This window comes from Anas platyrhynchos, chromosome 1, assembly GCF_047663525.1.
Source record: "Anas platyrhynchos isolate ZD024472 breed Pekin duck chromosome 1, IASCAAS_PekinDuck_T2T, whole genome shotgun sequence".
Classification (NCBI taxonomy): domain Eukaryota; kingdom Metazoa; phylum Chordata; class Aves; order Anseriformes; family Anatidae; genus Anas; species Anas platyrhynchos.
This window is the reverse complement of record NC_092587.1, coordinates 161,218,597-161,242,786: the sequence shown is the minus strand read 5'-3', so window position 1 is coordinate 161,242,786 and position 24,190 is coordinate 161,218,597. Positions and strand designations below refer to the sequence as shown.

General features: G+C 37.6%; 1 long non-coding RNA gene across 1 annotated transcript; it reads left to right on the top strand.

The window, feature by feature from the left end:
- The first annotated feature begins 1,054 nt into the window (after positions 1 to 1,054).
- LOC140001482 (uncharacterized) lies at positions 1,055 to 23,790 on the top strand. The gene is made up of 3 exons (XR_011806720.1): positions 1,055 to 1,245; positions 3,145 to 3,180; positions 23,570 to 23,790. It is a non-coding gene; the product is annotated as an uncharacterized lncRNA (long non-coding RNA).
- Positions 23,791 to 24,190: the final 400 nt, after the last annotated feature.

The window sequence follows — 24,190 nt, the reverse complement described above, 5'->3', positions numbered from 1 at the left end:
GGACAGGGTTCTATTTCAGCACTTTGCTTTGGTACATTAAAAACAGTACTTTGAAATGTATCTCATTTATAATCATAGTACATAGAGCTTTAATTTACAAATCTATTCTCCATATAGGGAGATTACGCTACTAGAATGTTAAATTATGCTATTAGAATGTTCAATGCAGAGGTTGCTTTAAAACATGGAGATGCAGATTTTAATACTATTCCATTTCCCCTGGCTGATGTTTCAGAAGATTTTTACCAATTCTTCACAGACTTTTGGAACACAGGTTTTTCCATCTCAGGAAGAGTGTTCCCATCTATTTCTGAGTTTGGGAGCATGGCAGTTAATTTGTAACAGTGCTCTTTACTTTTTAACTGACCTTAGTCATTACTGTTGAACCTTAAATCTCTATAGAAAGGTTAGAAGAATATTATCATGAGACAGGACTGTACCAATAAAACTAATAGAATGAAGCTGTCTTGCAGATGCACCCTCCCACACTGTTGCCTCCACCCCTCCATGCCAAATAAAAAAAAAAAAAAAAAAAAAGGAAAAGAAAAAGAAAGAAGAAAAAAAAAAAAGAGAGAGAGAGAGAGAGAGAGAGAGAGAGAGAATATTAATCAGTAGATGGCAGTATGAGCAAGCAAAAATCCTAAAGGCTAGTCTCAGAGACATTTTGCACATTAATCATACATATAGCACATTCCACAAAGTACAAGCTGACAAAGACCTTGCTTTACCACAATCAATCTTTATTCACCACTAGATTACAGTGGTTAGATATATTTGATTGCCAGAGGTCCAGGACAAATCTTATTTATAACTATATATGTAATCAGCTTAAATCTTTGTCATTGTATTTTTGGTTTTGTTTTTGTTTAAAACTGAGATTGGGGTGCAATCTGTTTATTCTTAGCTTTGCTATATGAAGACCCAGCCCATCTGTCACCTTGACTGCAAAGCTGTAATTTTAATGTTTGGCTCTGTAAATGTTTAAAATATCATTCTATTATTTACAAAGGGAAGGATACATCTAATAGAGTGCAGTTGAAAGAGAACTGTCTCAGCTCACTTGTCTTTACTCCAAGACTTTTGCTGCTGTGTGGCTCTGTTTTCAACTGAAATGGTATCACAACAGTGGAGTAAATGCTGCATTACACTGCAGGATCCATTTTGGACAGCTCTATTCTCTTGCTCGCTTTGCTTTTCAGAAACTCAGAATGTACAAAGGATGTTGTCTTCATTCCCTTGGGAAAGGTATCAATGCAAATATTTTCTTAATATGCACTTAACAATACAAACTCTGTAAGGATACTTGAAATAAAGAGAAAATAAAATAATGATGTGGAATTATTTTCCAGCTCACTATAAATAGATATTTAGGAATGCATGTTTAAGTTTCTGTAAATCTGCAGTCTTTTTTAATGGCTTAATTAACATGAAGTATCAAGTCCTCACTGTATTTCTCTATTTGGATTTATTTGTCCAATCTATGTATTCATGTACCAATTGCTCCTGTTTTTTTTTTTTTTTTTTTTTTTTTTTTTTTTTTTTCTTAATTTACCTTATCATCCCTTTCTCTGTGAAAATAAAATTGCCATTTTTCTGCTTCCCATTCAGTCATACAAATGTGCAAGAATTTTGTAGCAACCCTAAAATTTATTGCTAAATAAAAATATTTTCACAGCATGATAGTACAATAACATTATGTAAGGTCAAAAGTAAATTTATATGTATATGTTTATATATATAAATGCCAAATGAAAGAGAAATTATTTGTGGACATATTTTTCATAGGATATATGAGACATTTCCACAGGAAGTGAGTAGGGTCAGAGCACTGGTTCTGAAGAACACCATAAACCTGGGAAAACAGTAGTTAATAAAGAAAATAGGTAGCAAGAGTAAGAGATGCATATGCATGCACAAAGACATATATATTATATATGCACATATATGAATGTAGTTACAGGTTTTAACAGGATAATTAATTTCTGTCAGTTTTTCAATATTAGGAACCATTACATAGCTTCTGAGTAGCTACATTTGCTGTGGGGTGCTTACATTAATAAATTCAAATACTATGGCTCAAACACAGATACAGAAATGAATTCCACACAGTAAGGGACCCTATTCTCTTCACACAGGCTATACTGATGTTTTATATTCTGTTGAAAACAACTGAAGTGTATCACATTGGCATCCAAAGAAACAACAGGTGGTGATTTCAGATTTCCCAGGTGAAGACTGTAATCAGTTGATCAAACTGCAATTGCTTTTTTACTCTGGGGTAAATACAAATATGCATGGATTGTTTTTTGTGGTCATGCTTCGCTGGTATTCAGCTAGCTTCTGACATCATCAGCTTCAAGTGCATATCCTTTACAGGCAGATAATTTTATCCTTTTACCAAGGACATTCACATTAGTCACAGCATTTTGTATCTGCCTTGTCTCTTTTAACTTTGAGAAATAAATATATTTTACTGACAACTTCCATTCTAATATTTTTTGCATCATTCATATTTCTTTATTATTTTATGTGTTTCCTTCTCTTTAAAGCTAAAACAGAGTATTCCTTAATAAATAAATAAATAAATATTTCCTTTAAGAATCTTGTGCCAAAGACTGCACAATAGACTTTAGTAAAAGCTGAGAGTCATTCATTTGAGGAGCCTGCAATTTAATCTCACCCCCACCCCCACCCCCCCTTAGTAAGCAATTGGTAGGCTGTAGAAAGCTCTATCCATTTTCTTGATTAATACGGTACAATATTACCTTTGGTTCTCTATCAACATGAAGGTTTTAAAAACATAGTAGCACTCATGACATGGACGATATCTCAAACAGAAGACAAGAATGTTAAATATGTATACTTTTTTTCACAAAACTGTTGATGCAGGACTAAAGAGGAGGAATAAAATACCCTCCTGATATTATACTTTGTGGGGGCACACCACCATCTTTGTACTTGAATTTTTTTTTTTTTGTTGTTTTTTTTTTTTTTTTTGTTTTGTTTGTTTTTATTTATTTATATATATATATCATTTATATTCTGGCAGAATATCTGGAGCCTTGATCTATTTTAAAAATAAATAAATAAATAAATAAGCCAAACAGAATTTCACTAATACTTCCTTTTATTTCATGTTCACAGACTGAAGCTTGTTGCTGTTGTGAAGATGATCAGCAGGTCAGAGTGAATTTTGTTAAGTTTTATGTGAAAACCAATAACTGCTGGGATCAAAGTCTTTTCCACCTTATTCATTCAGAATATAATCAGATAAATATGGGCTTAACAGCTTCTCTCTTTAAGCACAAATTCAAAAATTTCATGTGAGTTCTACTATCTTGTTAGTATGGAAATATTGAGAATCACCTTCCTTGCTGTTGCAAGTTTTATACTGGAATATTATAATGCGCTAATATCTGTCTTGGGAAACAGGTGTTTATTATATTAATTCAATTCTCATTGGTATCATAACTTTAGAACTAATGGCAAAATGATGTAACAAGATAATGGAGTCTGAAAGTGAACAATAGAAATTATGTTATCCACTCCAGACAATATTAATATTTTTAAAAATTAGAGAAGTTTGAGACAGGCAATGAGAATCTGACAAGCCATTATCAGTATTTGACGATGAGGAGAAATACAGAGGAAAAGAGATGCAAAAAATAGAGTACTGACTGTACAAAAGTGATTCTCATGTAGCACTCTGAATTAAGGAATTAACCTTGATTTACCTCGTTACTTCAAAATATTGATATTTAAAACAGCCACTCTGCTATGAAAATAAGTTTTATTCAAAAGGTTGCAGTATCAGCAGTATTAAATTACAAAATTATTTTATGAATCAGAAAAAATTTGAAGCTTTATTAGTTGTTCAGAGACATATTAACAAACACATTTTATTAAAAAGATTCATGTAAGACCTATTCGTCTTATATTTAATGGACTGCAACACCGTTGTGTGATCTAACTGTCCTTTGTATACACAATTCTTTCTGTTAATTGCTATTCAAAAGACAGGTAGCAGAAAATATCTTTATCTGTCTGTCAGCGTACTCAATCATCTGAAAAACATGCTGTCTTCACTTGAAACAGTATAAATCAATGTAAAAGCATACTGAAACTGTCATAACTTCCTAGATTTTTACCAAACTTAGAGTCACAAGACCATGCATTTTGAGACTAATTATTTTTGCTTGTGGCTATTATTGTATTGTCTACATCAACAGGCTGTCTGTTGGCAAACCAGTTCACTCTAGAAAAACTGCATGCTATTATCCAAGACATTATGGGCTTAGTATAGACATAAATGGATTATAAAATGGGTAGGAAAATGACAATTCAAAGGTCTCACTGTGCAAAAACCGTTTGGTGATCAGCTACTTAGAATCAGAGTAACAGGGTCAGTACTATTCAATAGTTTTGTTAACAGTTTCAGTGATGACGTATTACATACTGTCAGTGAGCTTAATGAAAACACCAAACTGAGAGTAGTTGCTGGAGTAGTCCCTGTACTCCCTGTAGGGTAGGGCTGTTATCCGGGAGAAATGGTCTGACACAAAGGTCCTGAAGTTCACCAAACATGAATACAACATCCTGCACCAGGGAAGGAAGAATCATATGTGATAGCGTCAGCTGGGGACTGGCTGTCTGGAGAGTGGCTTTTCTGAAAAAAAGACAAGGGGTCAACAAAGATGATCAATATATGACTCTGAGGTTGGCGTCACTGGCAGAATTTTGGGTTACTCAGTCATGGGATGGTCTACACATCACCATTCCAGCTGGTGCCTGAGGTACCTGAAAGCTGGTACCTTTCCTAGAGCAGGAAAATTATTTTTGTGAAGCAGTTAACAAGACTGATCAATGATTTTAAACTAAATTTGAAGAAGGAAAGGGGATAAAACCAGGCTTGTCAGTGATAAGCCATGGGAAGGCATGCCAAAATTTGAGGGTCTGCATGCTAGTGAGATCCTTCAATATGCTCCATGGGGTGCTGGGTACAATCAAGCACATTTGAAATGTTTCTACACCAATGCATGCAGTATGATGAATAAGCAAGAGGAACTAAAAGTCTTAGCTCAGTCCCAGAGCTTTGACATCATTGGCATAAGTGAAACGTGGAGGGAAGAGTCCTGTGAGTGGTGTAAGTGGTGTCCCAAGTAGACCGTTTTAGGCTTTTCAGAAGGGACAGGCAGAGCAGATAAGGCAGGGTGGTGGTGCTCTATGTAATGGAGGGGCAGAACAGTGAAGAGCTTGCAGATGGTCATGGCATGGTTGAGAACCTCTGGGTAAGGATTAAGGGACAAGCAAATAAAGCAGAGTCATTAAGAGTCTACTGTAGACAATCCAGCCAGGTTGGTGACACTGATGAATTATTCTTTAGGGAATTAAGAGATATGTATAGATCAGACACCCTTGTCCTTATGGGTGACTTCAGCTTGCCAGACATGAAATGGGAATGCCACACAGCTGATGCAAACATGTTCAGGAAATTCCAAAAACACCTTGATGATAACTTGTTGGTACAAGTACTAAGGTAGTCAACTAGCAAAGGCTGCCTCCCACATTTGTTGTTGAGACAGAGAGGGTCTTGTGGATGAAGTGACAATTGGTGTCTGTCTTGGCCATAGTGACCATGAAGTAATTGATTTTAAAATCTGTGGTGATAGGAGGAAAACTGCCAGCAAATCTCAAACCTGGATATGGGCAGAGCAGGCTTCAGAGCACTCAGCTAACTAATTAGTAAGGTTCCTGGGAAACTGCTTTTGAAGACATCCAGGTCCACCAGTGTTGGTCAGTTTTTAACTGCCAGCTCTAATGAGCACAGGAAAAGGCAGTTCTAAAATGTTGGAAGGAGGTGGGGCAGAAGTTTGGCTTGGCTAGGCAGGGATCTTATTCTAGAGCTTAGGTGGAAAAAGAAAATTGTATGGTCACTGAAAACAAGGTCAGGTGACATGGGAGGACTGTTCACCATAGTACGGAGAAAATTTGTGAGACCAAAGCTCAATTAGAATTGAATTGAAGCTAACCAGTAGACAATAAAAAGTATTTTTGTTTGTTTGTTTGTTTTGTTTTGTTTTGTTTTATGTTAACTGCAAAAAGAGGGATATCAGTCTGTTGCTTGATGGTCACCTCACGAGTAGGGACACAGACAAAGCAGAGACATTCAATGTCTTCTTTACCTCTGTCTTCAACACTGATAATGGGCCCTGGAACTCCCAGATGCCATGAGTTGGAGGACCGTGACTGTGGCAAAAACAAACTGCTAGGCAACCTGGAATTTTGTTGGATTTTCTGCTCCAGAAAATCACAAAAGTCTATGGGGCTTGATGAGATTCATCTCAGGGTACTCAAAGAGCTGACTGATGTCATCATGAAACTGCTTTCATTGTTTTTCAATGGTTTGGGGAATCTGGAGAGGTCCAAGAAAGCTGGAAAATGTTGTTCCAGTTTTCAAGAAGGGCAAGAAAGAAGACTCTGGTGATTACAGGCCTGTCAGTCTCACTTCAGTGCCTGGTAAATTATGGAGAAGATTATCCTGGGAGTTATTGAAAAACACCTGAAGGACCGTGATTGGTCACAGACAACATGGGTTCACAAGGGTAAAGTCCCTGATTTACAAACTTAATTTCCTTTTATGACAAGGTCACCTACCTTGTTGACCAATGGAGGCAAGTTGATGCAATATTTTGGATTTCAGCAAAGCTTTTGAAGCTGTTTCTCACAGTATCTTTCTGGACAAAATGTCCAGCATACAGCTAAAAAAAATACGTAATACAATGCACAAATAGCTGATGTGTCAGGCTGAAAAGGGGTTACATTGGGATGGCAGCCAGTCACTAGTGGGGTTCCACAGGGCTCCACTCTAGGGCCATCTCTTTAATATTATCATAAATGACAGGGCTGCAGTTCTTGAAGGTAGGACTAAGTAAATATGTGGACAGCACTAAATCTGGAGGAGATGTTGATTCCCTTGGTAGTGACAGTCATTGCAGAGAGGTCTTTACAAATTGCTGAATGCTGGGCAATCACTAAAATGAAATTTAAGAAAATCAAGTGACAAATTCTGCACTTGAGACAAGATATACATGTATGTACAGACTGCGGGATGAGAGGCTAGAGAGCAAAACCACAGAAAGAGATCTAGGGGTTCTGGTTGCTGGTGAACTGAACATGACTCAGCAATGTGCCCTGGCAGCCAGGAGGGCCAGCTGTATCTTGGGGTGCATCAAGCACAGCATTGTAGCGAATCAAGGGAAGTAATTGTTCCACTCTACTCTACGCTGATGGAGCTTCACCTTAAGTAGTGTGTGTAGTTTAGTGTGCCACAATATAAAAAGGACATAAAACTATTAGGAAGTGTGCAAAAGAGGGCTCTGAATATGGTGAAGAGTCTTGAGGGATTAGATAAGGAGAGGCTGAAGTCACCTGGTTTGTTCAGTCCAGAGAAGAGGGCATTGAGTGGAAGCCTCACGGTGGCCTGCAGCTTCCTCATGAGGGGAGTAGAGGGGCAGGCGCTGAGCTCCGCTATCTGGGGACAGCGACAGGACCTGAGGGAATGGCATGGAGCTGGGACAGGGGAGGGTCAGGCTGTGTGTTAGGAAAATTTTCTTCACCCAGAGGATGGTCAGGCACTGGAACATGTTCCTTGGGGAAGTGGTCACAGCACCAAGCCTGTCAGAGTTCAAGAAACATTTAGACAAAGCTCTCAGACATATGGTTTGATTTTTGTGTAGTCCTGTGTGGATACAGGAATTGGACGTAATGATCCTTGTGAATCTCTTCCATCTCAGAATATTCTATGATTCTATGTTTCTGTAATTACAATTTTAATTCTGCAATGCAATTTTAATCGGATTTGTATCTTTATTTGACATCAGCTTACAGGAAAGTCATTTCTTAGTATGGATTGTTTTGGCAACCACAGAGAATGCATTTTTAAGTGGCCTTGTTTGATGAATGACTTGCAGATTGCCAGTGAAATCAATGATAGAGTATAATAAAACAATTAAAAATCACCTTCATAGAGAACCTTTTTACTTTTCTTTTTCTACTCTGATTCTCACTTTGTAATTTTCTTAAGTAGGAAAAGTTTTTGTATTACTAGTAGTAGTTTGTATCTAACACTGACTGTTTTAACTAAGAATAATTCCAGAAGAAAGCTGTCATAGCTGTATTTGTAATTTCAAATTCAGTGCCAAAACTGGGTCATGACTTCAGTGACATATAGTCCTGGATGCTGCAGGTATTGAACCAAGAACACTTGGAGTCAGTTTTAACATTTATATTAGCAAAGGTAAGAAAGGTGAAGGCATGTTGGCATGAAGGCAGTTTGGACGGCATCTATCCCAGTTTAGAAAGGGTTTCTGGTGTGTTTGAAAAGAGACCTTTAAGCTATCCCCTAGCATCCCAGCAAGAGCATATATCTGCTCATTTCCATTTGCTGTTATTTTATGCTTTCTAAGTTTAACCATGATGACTTAATTACTTATCATTCCATTAATTATGCTGAAAAATGTTCTACAATACTGGGGCAAACACTTCACTGAATTTCCAATCTTGCAGTTTATGCTAGTTGCTATCACTTTCCTTTTGTAAAAATAAATAAATAAATAGTCTTCTAGGTTATTTTGGGGTTATTGTTGTACGAACATGTTCATTTAGGGAAAAAGAAGAAAAAAAAAAAAAAAGTTAATTCAGTTCATTCAGTTTCCCCACGGAAGTAGTCATGGCACCAAGTCTCTCTGAATTTAAGAAGCATTTTGACTGTGCACTTAGTCACATGGTCTAAAATTTTTGGTAGACCTGTGTGGTGCCAGGAGTTGGACTCACTGATCCTTATGGGTCCCTTCCAAATCAGGATATTCTATGATTCTATGATTCTACCTTTCGTACTATTTTCTAGGACTTCTCATTTGTCTGGGCTGTACAACTCCAGATGTATTTGTCTCAATCCTTTATATAATAACGCTATCTACCTTTTGCTTAAATGCTGTTCAATCACTTGCTCATTCCTGTTTCAAATTGTCTTTGACTTTTCATGCTTCAGAGAGAAGGATAATCAGAAGGATGTTAAGAGAGTTATTACTTAATTCTTCAGTAGAATCCTGCAAGAAGAAGTAAATACTTTACTATTTTTGGAAAATAAACACTTAATGTAAAATTTGTTTCTTCATTAAGAAAGGACACTTTTTTGATTATTTATTTGTAAGCATCTACTTTGATTAATACTAATTATATATGAAATACCAAAAAATTTCAAGTTAGAATTGCAGAACTTTGGGAGCATAAATATTAAACTTTCTTCATGTATTGAAGAAATTCATTTATTCATTTATTCAGTCTATGACTAAGTATGACTTCTGTATACCATACTGAACTCAGTGTTTTTCTGTTGGCACGCTCTGTACGCATGTCTCATATACACTTCCTTAGGGGAAGTGGTCAGGAGCAAAACATCTTGAATATGATGTGGAAATAAAAAAAATGTGGATGGATATTGTGTTGATAACTGTCAGACTCTTCAGTTCTTGGGCACGCAACATAAGGTCTTTAAGAAATTTTAGAAATGCGGTGTGAGGCAGCGATGGATCCTCAGGCATACATCACTTGCATAGTCAGTGGATTTTTCTCCTAAATATCTACATGATTCTTGTTGATTTGAGCTTTAATCCATTAAACTCTATATTCCTAACAACTGGCAGCTCACTTTGGGATGCAGATAAAGAAAATTCAAACACCAGCAGAATCCTGAATTCATCACTGAAACTTACATCTGCTTGTTGGATCTCAGTCTACACATTCTCCAGTGTACAGATAATGAAGTGACAGACCTTTCAGAAATCCTAACTGACAGACATGCAATTGCTTGGGAAATAAGTTTTTCAGTTTGCACTGCTACAAATATATGCAGTAAAGATCTGACGTTCCTTTCAACAGCAATAGTTTTACAAGACAGTTCTAAATTCATGACAGACTTATTTTCCCCCAAACAAAAACACCATGAGTCTCAAAATCTTCTACAGAAAACATAATTCTGTTTATTGTTCTCAAAATATCACAGAAAAGTATACAGTTTTATTTTTCTCTTGCCTTAGATGCTAATTTAGAATCGTATGAAATGTTTCTTTCAACGCAGTAAGTACCACATTAGTAAATATGTTAAGACAACTTCCAGGGAATGTTCTGTACAGACTGATACAGACATCATTATTCAGTCTTTCTAGATGCTTAATGAACTGGTTCTCTATGAAGCAGATTCCTACCTACTTTGTTGTCCCCTTTGCCTTCCCAGTTTTCACATTTGGACTGCCTTTTATGCCACTGTCTACGTTTTGCCAGATGATGCAATTTAGCTTGCAAAGCAAGTTATTCACCCCAGGCACCCTCCCAAAAGCACTTCTAAATTTGGAGCTGTAATTTTGGATGTCAATGTCTTTACAGTGCTTGTTTTTATGAACAACAAATTTTGAATTCCAAACTTTCTCTAAGTATCAGCTATATTTTTTCTTCTGAAAAATAGCTAACAGAGCACACATGGCAGTTATTAAAATTCATAAGAACTTCACAGTGGTCACAGATCATGTGTCTTTCATCTATGCAGTGCTCTGCACAATTTTCATCAGACAGTAAGAGAAGTATTTATTCACTTCTCTCCACTCAGAACATATGCTTTGTACCTAAATTCTGGGAAGTGATCTTGTATGAGCTGGTGTGACATGTTATAGAACTCAGTGGGGATGTGAGGCACAAATTGTACTCATGACATGCTCTGAGTTCCTAATGGACTAGCCGGAACAGCCCATGAACTTACCAAAGTGTGGTATTCTTTGTTGTAGACTAAGCAATTTATGTGATAATGTTCATTGCTGACCTGTCAGTGTAGCATCTGCCTGGTACTTTTACCTTTCATTGTAAATCTAATCTAGAAATACAGAAACATAAAAGATTAGTGAAAAACCTTACACAAAGGGAACACACAATAGATTTTTACACAGTGCAAAAGTAAAATAAAAATAGCTGAGAGCAAGCCCCACAGCAGTGCATCAATAAAAAGCTACCCTACTTACTATTCTGCAGTATTGTGTTATTGTTGATACCTCCTTTGTTGACTCTTATAAATCTGCTAACATAAGCTCTGCCTGGTGTCCTGTAGGTAACAGATTAATCTTATTTTATTTTTATTTTTATTAGTTTCACAAAACTTTTTCTAGCATAATAAATTTATCTCCAGAAGGAATACTTTATTACCTATGGCAAGATAAATTTCAATGCATAGCCCATGTGCTGTAGCAGTGTTTCATTCAGCCAAAGCTTAACTTCTGAAAATACGATTTTCTCTATTGAAAGTTTTAAGCAATATAGATATCAGTGTTTCCCCCAGTAATTATTTATGCCATTGTTTGTAGCATATGACTAGTGAAACTCTCATGCTTTTTACATATCTGGGAAGATCTGGGTGAGCGTGTTTTATCAGCAAGGCTATGAAATCACCAGTGAATCTTCTAAAATATAATTTTTCTACCAATTCCTGCAGACTGCATCAATAACATTCTATATGGTCTCATTATTATTGAGGGGTTTCCCCTTCCCTTTGATTGCTTTTTTAATACTTTCTTAATGCTTTCCCCTTCCCCTTCCCCTTTTCTTTCCCCTTCCCCTTCCCCTTCCCCTTCCCCTTTCCCTTTCCCTTTCCCTTTCCCTTTCCCTTTCCCTTTCCCTTTCCCTTTCCCTTTCCCTTTCCCTTTCCCTTTCCCTTTCCCTTTCCCTTTCCCTTTCCCTTTCCCTTTCCCTTTCCCTTTCCCTTTCCCTTTCCCTTTCCCTTTCCCTTTCCCTTTCCCTTTCCCCTTCCCCTTAACCTTCCCCTTCCTTTCTTTCCTTCCTTTTACTAACATTTTGCATCTAAAGATGTAGTTTTAACTTACTGTATGAAAAGATAATATGACAGGAAAATTAGTCAATTATCAACAAAGAATCTATTTGTTTATTTATTTATTTATTTATTTAAAAATTAATTTTTTTTTTTTTTTTTTTTTTTTTTGTAAATACACAGATTAAGTTAAAAAGGGGCAAAATATGTCTTTTTAGAGCTTCCCAAATAAATGTGGGAAAATTACACCAAATGTGTAACATGTATTGACCATCTTCTAAACCCTTACTGGACATTTTTTGGAATTGAATTAAGGCTAAGTTAGAGGGAATAAAATATGAGTGAAGTTCTTGCTAAGAAGATTTGATGCTCTTCCATACAGATGCAAAAGCTAGTTGAAGATAGAAAAGCTAGTTGAAGACAAAAAGTTACTGAGCAACCTAAATAAAAAGATATATGGTTATCGAAAAATAAAGACTTAAGGAATCCCAGAGAAATTATTTTTAAGCAAACTGAAAACTGTACTGTCAAGGAGGCCAATAGTGCTGAAGCCTAGTATCGGTTGTGCATGATTTTTGTCCTCTTATTACAAGTTTTATATCATATCTGTGAATATATCATTCATGGAGCTAAAATGTCCCCTTTTTAGATACTCTTTAGATATCTTTTGTATCTCTAGATACAGCTAATAGATATTATATAAAATATAAATTTGACTTTTCAAATTGTTTTAGAAAACAGTTATAAAATTACCTACATACATATCATAATTTTCCATGTTGCAACTATGACTATTGTCTCTTGTCCTTATACTGTGTACCTCTGGGAAGAATCTTGCTTAATATCTTCCATTACAAAATGGAAATCTGCAACAAAATCTTCTGTTTGTTTCCCAGGCATGTGTGTCCAGGTGCTTGAGACAGTCCACTGTCACCCTGCTTTCTGAGGGTCATAGAGAAATTCTTTATTGTGGAGATATTAGAGATATATATGTAGATATTACAGATATCTATCGTAGAGATATTCTTTATTATGTCCCTGATGTATTTTCACCTATTTTCAACTTCTTCACTTGCCTATGAGTATTTTATCACGCAATGAACCTAATGTCACCAACTACCATTCCAAAACATAAAGTAAATATTGAGGTAATATAATAATAATAATAATAATAATAATAATAATAATAATAATAATAATAATAATAATAATAATAATAATAATAATAATAATAATAATAATAAACCCTACTAGTCTATGGCCAATTGAGAATGCTAGTCTAAGTAACGTATATGTGTCTATGAATTTAACTAAAACACAGAAAGCAGTCACACCTTACAATCACAGAAGAGAGGATATGGGGACATATGATCAATTTTTGTTTAAGAATTCAGAGTAAACAAGGCATTCAAGGAGAAAGAGGCCTAAAATAAAATAAAATAAAAAAGTAATCAAAATATTTTGAAGATTAATTGCCTTTTGAGACAGAAAATATCTGAATAAATGTTCAGTTGCTCTTTTGATATTTGTTCACATACAAAATCTAAAATAAAAGAAGAAAGCCCAAGTAATGTTAATTTGCTAATCTTGACTTAGAGAGGATATTTAGTAATACCTGAACAATAGAAACATTGCACTCAACCTAAATGACACAATAATAAGGTTCTTAGCCACCCTCTAATAGGGAAATATTCTAAAAGTCAATGTTGTCAGTAACATTGTGTTTACCTTTTGAGTATTTCCTAAACATGAAGAATAGGGAATGATTCTTTTTTTTTTTTTTAAACATAACCTGAAAACCTTTTTAAAATGTAATCTCCTGTGCAATGAAATGAATAATATGTTAACAAATAGAGGAGTTGGAAATGCAGTCCATGAATTTCATTTCAGTGGTAAGAGCCTTTTTGAATGTCCTGCAGGTAATACTCCTCTTAAGTCATGTAAACACTTGGTAGGAATGCAATTTGTGGGTAATAAAAATAATACAAATACAAATAGTTTTTGACATACAGACATTCAAATTCCTTACATTCAGCTCAAGATCATACATAAACTAGCTCTTTAGCAATTGAGTATTTATTTCGTATTTTAAAGCATAACAAACATAAATCTCTCAACTGTGTAGTTGCCTATCTATAAGTCCTTAAAGCTCTCTAAATTATGATGAAGCTAGGAGTTTGCTCTTTATTGTGACCATTTTTCATATTGAAATTAAACAAATATATCAAGAATGGAAGTATTTAATTATTCTGGTTGTCAAAATACAATTTTTCTTCTGTTTTAAATGGGGAATGTCTACATAAAGAAAAAAAAGTACAATTGAATTTATTTCTGAATTCTAATGCAAAGGGGTCTTCACATTTGCTCCATTTTAAAGTTTTCTTTGCATAAGAATGTTAGCTTTCCGACATCATACAAGTGAACACTGGTTTGTGAATCATAAATGTTGCAAAATAGTTTGTATTTATCTAAGCTTTCATGTCATGATGATTTGCTTTGAATTTCTACCAAAGCTGGCAAAATTGTAATTGGCATTTATTTTTAGAATCAGATACAACTTGTGTTGAAATGCATCCCCATCCTTCTACCAGTCAAGATCTTTGGTTTCCCTTACTAGGAGATCTTGTCCACCTGTGAAGGAGATGAGAAATCAAACAATTTATTTGATCAAATATGACCAAAACCAAAGAAACAGTCTTCTTTTTAGAGTCATGTATCATGTGTCACACTATCACACTATCCACATGTTTTCCTCATTTTATTTTGAAGAAAAAGTAGTACAAAAATGTCTACTACGGTTTTCCTTGATGTCTCTTCAAGTATCAGGCAGGGAACTAATACAAGAACAGTGTATTTCTTTCTATCCAGGTAAGTCTCTTTGTGATGCCCTAATACTTAAGCAGACTATGTAAATATTTATTCTGAAGAATGAGGTTCCTCTCAGATTATAATACAAAACTTGATATTGTCTGTTTTTTTTTGTTTTTTTTTTTTTTTTTACTTCTCTAAAATCTTCATAAATATATTATGCTTTTCTGCATAACAGATAAGTGTGAGAAAGTTCCACACTATGTAGCAGTAACATACCCAGTATTTTCACCAAATTGTGGAAGAAAATTTCACAGTTCTTCCAAAGTCTAACTGAGAATAACATTAAAACTGACTTGGTCCTGGTATACCACTAGGAAAACAAAGCAGAACAGAGCAGAACAAAACAAAACAACCAACCAACCAAAACAAAAACAAAACAAAAAAATCCCCACCCTTTTTAACCATAAGAAAATGACATTTAAACGTGGAGGAAACAAACAAACAAACAAACAAATAAACAAACAAAAAAAGAACCCAGCCTAAACAACTCTTTATCTAGTAACAAAGAAAGGTTAGAAGACTTAATGAATATTTTTATTGACTTTGAGAGAGATAGAATGTGTCAAAGTACATGAGAACAAGTAATTGGTCTTTTATGACAACCAACAAATTGTAGCCCTACCTCTGCAGAGAATGTTTTCCTTCAAACCTATTTTTTATTCTTACTTGATCAGGGAGGCACATAAACTGTTTCTGTAGTGACCAAATGCTAACATTCAACAACACAATCACAGCATGACCTAATACTCTCACAGGACCTTCCTATATACTTACTTCATGTTCTGCTATTCCTACAAGAAGTCACCGTCCTTCCATTTTGAACCCTCCTCAGTTCAGAAGGCTGAACTGAAAGGAGGGCAAGATAGAAAATAGAAATGAGACATAAGCCTAACAGCTTTTCAAAAGACTATCTATCCTGTGACTAGCCAGGTAAAAGCTTGCCTACCATGTTATGGAATATGGAGACTATATAATAGCTATGGCATCTTTTGGACCCCATGATACTGTCTCCATACTTTTCGTGAATCCGTGGTTCTCTCATAAATTAAACAAGGTTCCGGTCATCTGTTATAGAGGTCACAAGTGCAAAAATGAGAACTTGTTCCATACCAGGAATATGATTTTCTAGTTTTCATTTTAATTTATTAAAATTAAATTAAAATTAAGTTATTATTAATAATAATAACTTAGACCCATGACTAGCGGTGTTCCCCAGGGGTCAGTGCTGGGTCTGGTCTTGTTCAACATCTTCATAGTGTCCACCCTCAGCAAGTACGCTGATGATACAAAGCTGGGAGGAATGGCTGACACGCCAGAAGGCTGTGCTGCCGTTCAGCGAGACCTGGACCGGCTGGAGAGATGGGCAGGAAGAAACCAAATGAGATTTAATAAGAGCAAGTGTGGAGTCCTGCACCTGGGAAAGAACAACCCAAAGTATCAGTACAGGCCGGGGGATGACCTGATGGAAGGGAGCTCTGTGGAGGTTCTTGGGAACCTCCCAGGTTCCTGGAATCTGGGAGTTCTGGTGAACGACAGGTTGACCATGGGCCAGCAGTGTGCACTGGTGGCCAAGAAGGCCAACGGGATCCTAGCGTGCATTAATAGGAGCATGGCCAGCAGGTCAAGGGAGGTGATCATACCCCTCTATTCTGCCCTGGTCAGGCCTTACCTGGAGTACTGTGTCCAGTTCTGGGCTCCCTGGTACAAAAAAAAAGACAGGGATCTCCTGGAAAGAGTACAGCAGAGGGCCACAAGATATGGGGTCTGGAACATCTTCCTTATGAGGAGAGGCTGGGAGACCTGGGTTTGTTCAGCCTGGAGAAAAGAAGTCTGAGAGGGGATCTTATTAATGTTTACAAATATCTTAAGTGATACAAAGGGATTTGGCCAACCTCTTTTCAGTGGTTTGTGGGGACAGGCAATGGCCACAAAGTGGATCAAGGAAAGTTCCGCACCAACATGTGAAATAACATCTTCACAGTAGGGTGATGGAGCACTGCAACAGGCTGCCCAGAGAGATTGTGGGAGGAGTTGTGCCCAGGGAGTAATCTCCATTTCTGGAGATATTCAAGGCCCATCTGGACGCCTGCCTGGACGACCTGCTCTAGGGAACCTGCTTTGGCCGGAGGGTTGGACCCAATGATCTCCTGAGGTCTCTTCCCACCTCTACAATTCTGTGATTCTGTGAATAATAAATAAATAAATAAATTATAATAACAACAACAGCAACAAAAACAATAATAACAAACAATAAAAATATCACACAGAATCACACAGAATTTCTAGGTTGGAAGAGACCTCAAGATCATCGAGTCCAACCTCTGACCTAACACTAACAGTCCCCACTAAACCATATCCCTAAGCTCTACATCTAAACGTCTTTTAAAGACTTCCAGGGATGGTGACTCCACCACTTCCCTGGGCAGCCTTTTCCAATGTCTAACAACCCTTTCAGTAAAGAAGTTCTTCCTAACATCTAACCTAAAACTCCCCTGGCGCAACTTTAGCCCAATCCCCCTCGTCCTGTCACCAGGCACGTGGGAGAACAGACCAACCCTCACCTCTCTACAGCCTCCTTTAAGATATCTGTAGAGAGCAATAAGGTCGCCCCTGAGCCTCCTCTTCTCCAGGCTGAACAAGCCAAGCTCCCTCAGCTGCTCCTCATAGGACTTTTTCTCCAGGCCCCTCACCAGCTTCATCGCCCTTCTCTGGACTCACTCGAGCACCTCGATGTCCTTCTTGTAGCGAGGGGCCCAAAACTGAACACAGTACTCGAGGTGCGGCCTCACCAGAGCCGAGTACAGGGGGACGATCACCTCCCTAGCCCTGTTGGTCACACTGTTTCTGATTCAAGCCAGGATGCTGTTGGCCTTCTTGGCCACCTGAGCACACTGCTGGCTCATATTCAGCCGACTATCAACCATCACTCCCAGGTCCTACTCTGCCTGGCAGCTCTCCAACCACTCATCTCCCAACCTGTAGCTGTGCTTGGGGTTATTGCGCCCCAGGTGCAGGACCCGGCACTTGGCCTTGTTAAACTTCATGCAGTTGACCTCAGCCCATCAGTGCAGCCTATCCAGATCCTCCTGCAGAGCTTTCCTACCCTCAAGCAGATCGACACATGCGCATAGCTTGGTGTCATCTGCAAACTTACTGAGAGTGCACTCAATGCCGTCATCCAGATCATTGATGAAGATATTAAAGAGGACCAGCCCCAGCACCGAGCCCTGGGGAATGCCACTAGTGACCGGCCTCCAACTGGACTTGACTCCATTTACCACAACTCTTTGGGCCCGGCTATCCAGCCAGTTTTTAACCCAACGAAGCGTGCGCCAGTCCAAGCCAAGAGCAGCCAGTTTCTTGAGGAGAATGCTGTGGGAGACGGTGTCAAAAGCCTTGCTGAAGTCAAGGTAGACCACATCCACAGCCTTTCCCTCGTCCACCCAGCGCGTCACTTGGTCCTAGAAGGAGATCAGGTTCGTCAAGCAGGACCTGCCTTCCATAAACCCATGCTGACTGGGCCTGATCGCTGGATAGGGGCTTGGCCAGCTCCTCTGCCAGTTCTCTCAGTACCCTTGGGTGGATCCCATCCGGCCCCATCGACTTGTGCACATCCAAGCGCCGTAGCAGGTCACCAACCAGTTCTTCGTGGATAGTGAGGGCCACATCCTGCTCCCCATCCCCCTCCACCAGCTCACGGTACTGGGTATCCAGAGAACAACCGGTATTGCCGCTAAAGACTGAGGCAAAGAAGGCATTGAGCACCTCCTCCTTTTCTTCATCTCTTGTGACTAAGTTTCCCCCCGCATCCAGTAAAGGATGGAGATTCTCCTTAGTCCTCCTTTTTGTGTTGACGTATTTATAAAAACATTTTTTGTTATCTTTAACGGCAGTAGCCAGCTTGAGCTCCAGATGAGCTTTGGCCTTCCTAATTTTGTCCCTGCACAGCCTCGCTACATCCTTATAGTCCTCCCTAGTGGCCTGCCCACTTTTCCAAAGATTATAAACCCTCTTTTTTCTCCTAAGCTCAAGCCACAGTTCTCTGTTGAGCCAGGCTGGTCTTCTTCCCCGCTGGCTCGTCTTTGCGCAAGTAGGGGCAGACCATTCTTGCGCCATTCAGATTTCCCTCTTGAAGAGCGCCCAGCCTTCCTGGACCCCTCTGTCCTTCAGAACCTCCTCCCAAGGGACTCCACCAACCAGTTTCCTGAGCAGCTCAAAGTCAGCCCTCCGAAAGTCCAATACAGTGGTTTTACTGGTCCCCTTCCTGGCCTCACCAAGAATAGTGAACCCCACCATTTCGTGGTCACTCTGCCCAAGACAGCTCCTGACAATCACATCCTCCACCAGTCCTTCTCTGTTTGTGAAGAGAAGGTCTAGCGGGGCACCACCCCTGGTAGGTTCACTAACCAGCTGCATCAGGAAGCTATCTTCCACTTTCTCCAGAAACCTCCTAGACTGCTTTCTCTGGGCTGTGTTGTGCTTCCAGGATATGTCAGGGAAGTTGAAGTCCCCCACGAGTACAAGCGCTGAAGATTTCGCAACTTCTGTCAGCTGCCTGTAGAACTCCTCATCCGTCTCCTCATCCTGGTTCGGCGGTCTATAGCAGACCCCGACCAGGACACTAGCCTTGTTGTCCCTGCCGATCCTAACCCAAAGGGACTCGATCTTGTCATTCCTAGCCTCGAGTTCTACAACCTCGAAAGACTCTCTAATATAGAGAGCCACACCACCACCCCTTCTGTGCTGCCTGTCCCTTCTGAAGAGCTTATAGCCAGGCATTGCAGCACTCCAGTCATGAGACTGGTCCCACCACGTCTCCGTGATGGCAACCAAGTCGTAGCCTGCCTGCTGCACGATGGCTTCCAGCTCCTCCTGTTTGTTGCCCATGCTGCGTGCATTGGTGTAGATGCACTCCAGCTGGGCCATTACCTTATCCTCCAGCCTTGCCATTGTTCCCCCTGGCACAGCCCCAACAATCCTTGCTTCAGCCCCATCCTCCTTCTTACCTAGTTTAAAGCCCTCTCAATGAGCCCTGCCAGCTCCTGACCCAGGATCCTTTTTTCCCTAAAAGATAGGGACCCATATGCGGCCATCAGGCCAGGTGCTGAGTAAAGTGCCCCATGGTCGAAAAACCCAAGATTTCTGCGTTGGCACCAGCCCCAGAGCCACGTGTTTAACAGGTGGGCTTTCCTTGTCCTCTCTGTACCCCTCCCTGCCACCATAGGGATGGACGGAAACACCACCTGCAAATCACCAAAACACCACCTATCAATTTATATATAACAAAGGAGTACAGATTGAGATTTTGAAATACTAGGAAACACTGAGAACTTGAAAAGTGTCAAAAATTAAGTCATTGAAAGACTAAACCAACATTGTTGCTAAATTAGTGCTGTGTTTGTTGTCTTCAGTAGTTTTAAAACGATACACTCATACAGTCTCTCCCCTCCAAAGAAATGTAAGAAAGAAATAATCAGTATTTTGAGGGAGCAGGATGACTACTTTCAATATTTGTAGATAACATCTTCTAGAAAAAGATACTTCAAGTTATTCTGTTAGAACTACATCTGAATCTGAAAATGAGTAAAATTCTGTATGTGCAATGTTAATGTATTTTTAATAAACTGATCATTAATATTTCAAACTTACTTCATTATAGTACCGCATAAGTACAACTATCATATGTGATAAACACCTGGTCTATTTGAATTGATGATTTGCCAGTAATTGGACAAAATAAGTCTCTTTTCCTTGGCTTTGTTATTTGCCTTTCTAAGGAAAAGAAGTGTTATTCACATGGCTGAAATTGGGGCTCTTGCAAATGCCTTCCTCTTTTCATTAACTGTATTGAATTTTACTGTAATTGTTTTTCTTTTTATCCACTTAGATACTTAAATGTGGTCAAATGCAGACTGTATGAATATATCTCCCCAAAATGAATGCAGACCTGTCAGATACTAATTAATGTCACTCCCATTAGGGATAATTCCACAGACTGCTTTTAGGCTCAACAACATCTTGGGGAAAAAAAAAAAAATCAAGTTTATTTGAAAGTTCTGCCTTCATCTCATTCCTAGCATGTAAGCTTTGGGCTATTTCCAGAATAAATTTATTCTTTTTAGACTAAAGTGCATACATTTTTGCTGTAGAAATGTAAGAGAAATCTTTAATTCTGGTTATTGTAGAATTCAGTGTGACTAAGCAAAATGCCACCTGGAATTCCTGTTCCATTGTGATTGATGACTACCATAAAACTAATTTGTACAGTTAGAGTAAGTGTTTTCAGGATGTGGGCATTAGCCTATCTCCTGCTTCTTATGTTTGTTTGCTTATTATTATTATTATTATTATTATTATTATTATTATTATTATTATTATTATTATTATTATTATTATTATTATTATTATTATTTAAGCTTCTGTCATAGCACCTAACACCCTCATAGCTATAATCTTATTTGGACTATTAATAGCCTTTACTGACTGGTACAAATAATAAAAAAATAATATTTAGACTTAGTAAACATTTCTCTAAATGCTTGTAAGTTACATAATGCACTATAACCAGATTTCCAATTTCTACTTCTGAGTCACTCTAACACAATGAATAAATAATAGCATCTAAAGGTATAAAGCATGACTTCCAGTTTTGTCTACTTATACATTTCCTAGCCCTGATTTTCTATAATAGCAATGATGCTCCATTTTTCTTCTGATATTAGCAGCCTCAACAGGAAGGAATGTGTCATTAATCTCATGAAGCCTGCTTTCATTGCACTTGGAGTGTTTTCTTATGTAATCAGAAAATTTGGATAATTTGTAAAAGATTTAGATGAGCACATTTTTGCAACCCTATGGCAATTCAACTACTAAAGACTTTGAAGTCCACCCATTCCTGTTGGGACTTGACCAGTTTGGTTCACAGTCTGTCAACTGCCTATATTAATAAAGCCAAGTCATTAGTTGCACTGTCTGGATGAGGAGTTTCCAGTTTAATCCATACTATATTTTCTGCATGGCTGCTATTGACTTTGAAAACTGACTATTCAGCTGGGAGAAGGGTTATTCTTCTGAATGAGATAACAGAAACCCAACTGAGTGAATTTAACCTACTACAGACAGATGTATACGTTCCGCTATTCACATTTTTAATGTCAAGTTTCTTTTGAAGTGTCTAATGTGAAGTGACAATGGCAGTAGAGATAGAAAACTAGGTTAGGTTGAACACTTTGATCCCAGATGTAGGGATCAAATGATCAAACTGGCAACTAATCAATAAATGTTTCTCCAACTTAATTAAAATATTGAGCAATAATTCTAAATATGTATTTGACAATATGATGACTTGAGTTTCACTTGCCATTTATAGCCTTCAGAACTTTTCACAAACATCTGGAGTATACAGCTGTATCTCTGCATTTCAGAGTAACTACAGTGGGATATAAAGATAAAATAAGTAACAAATGTAAAAAGAACTTATTTGTTAAGTTTTATAAATGTAGTTTGATGGCTTAAATGAGAGCAGCAGTGGTTGTGCATAATAATTTCCAAACAAAACATTTCAGAAAGGGATCTTTAACTCCTTTCTTTTAAACTAAGACTGTCCCAGTTATAAAAATTGCAAACAAAGTTTTTTTTTGTTTGTTTTGTTCTTTTTTTTTTTCATAGAGGGAAAGAGGGAAAAGGTGACCTTGTAAATACTTTTTCATCCTCTTAGATTCCAAAGTAAGAAGAAGGTTCACAAGGCCGTAGAGCATAATTATTATAATCATCAGCTTTTAAATGCCTATCCAATCTGTAGGAGAGATTACATTAAATGATATCAGTTAGAATGATGAAGGCACATACCCAAGGCCACTAGAATCCACGTTGCTGGATCTGATCTTCTATTTACTTTTTTTTTTTTTTTTTCCTTTCATTCTATGTGTTGTATGCATGAATGGAAATAAATGGCTGAAATGGAGAGTATATGTAGGAGCTTAAGCAAGACATGTTACTCATTCTTAATTTAACTGCTGCAAACTGTACAGTCTATTACCTTGCAGATGCTGATATTAATAGTTGTAAGTCACTGCCTCAGCTGTGTTTTTGCCAATTGAAAAATAATGCAATATCACGAAGCTTTTGTTCTCTTCTGGATCTCTGAAAATTGTAGAAATTCACTCTTAATTTAGTGTTAACATACACTAATGTTTAATACAGTGGTACATGGGTAACAGTCTTTCTGCAGTTTCTGCGGCAGCCAATACATTATAGTTTCAGATCCCACCTTACAGTAAATGCACTGCAGATCAAGTGTTTCATCTCAAAGATGCCAAAAAGAAAGCATCCTTCTGTAGCAGAGAGTTAAGAATGATAACAGGTTCTATGGTGTAAGCATCATAAAAGTGATATAATTATGTAGAGACAGATAAACCAATATTAATCTTGAATGGCTCTATGAAGTCAGCTACATAGTAAAAGATTAAGTCTAATGCACCTAGGGATCACAATTTGACTGAAAATTAAGTAATAAAATGAAGACTTAGACTGTATGCTTTACTCAGGGAACTGAAAGAAGTTCTTCCTATAAACATAATGTATTGCAGACTTTTTTATTTACACAGAATTAGTTACTAGCTACATGAAGCTTACATTTCACTTCATTGTTTTTTGTTATTTGTTTTGAGTGAAAATTGTGGTGTTCTTAATAAAAATAGTATGTTTTTCATAAATAAAATCTTCCATCCTTCTTATCTACCAAATTTTTGGCATTTCTTTACCCTTGCTCATTTCCATCTCTCAAAATTTTTCCATGGTTTTTCACAGTAATTTTTATACTTCCTGCAGAGACAAGTAAGGCCTGAGAATCCTGAAACTCAATGAGAGATGAAGAGGAACCAGACATTTCTCCACTTTGTATCCTAAAACATCATGTGTTCTTTTATAATTTTGTCACATGTACACATAAGAAGGATGCGTTTTTTGTTGTTGTTGTTGTTGTTTGTTTGTTTCTTTGTTTGTTTCTGCTTTAAACAGAAAGCATGGGAAAGTAGGCAAGGGCAATAGAACCTGGGAACCCTCTCTCTCAGCTCTGCTTTCATTTGTTGGGTCTAAGCAATTCTTAGGGCATGTTTATACAGATAGATGTAGGCAGACTCAATATCATCTGCCCAAACCTTCACTGTGAGCTGATGTAAATGAGCTATTTGTACATGGGAAATACATTAATGCAGGAAATACATATTTTATCTTTTTGATCAATAGCTCTACTCTGACTAGCTTTGTACATATACAAACTTTATGTATTTGTGCACCTATCCACCTCCTTCCATTCAATATGCTTTAGTTTTTCTAAAGTACCAGTTACTCTAGTAGAAATTATCTGCACAAACACAAGATTGACCTAGTTTTGTGCACAAATGGTTAAAAATTCCTTTGAAAAGCTCTAATAAAATAAATAAAACAACA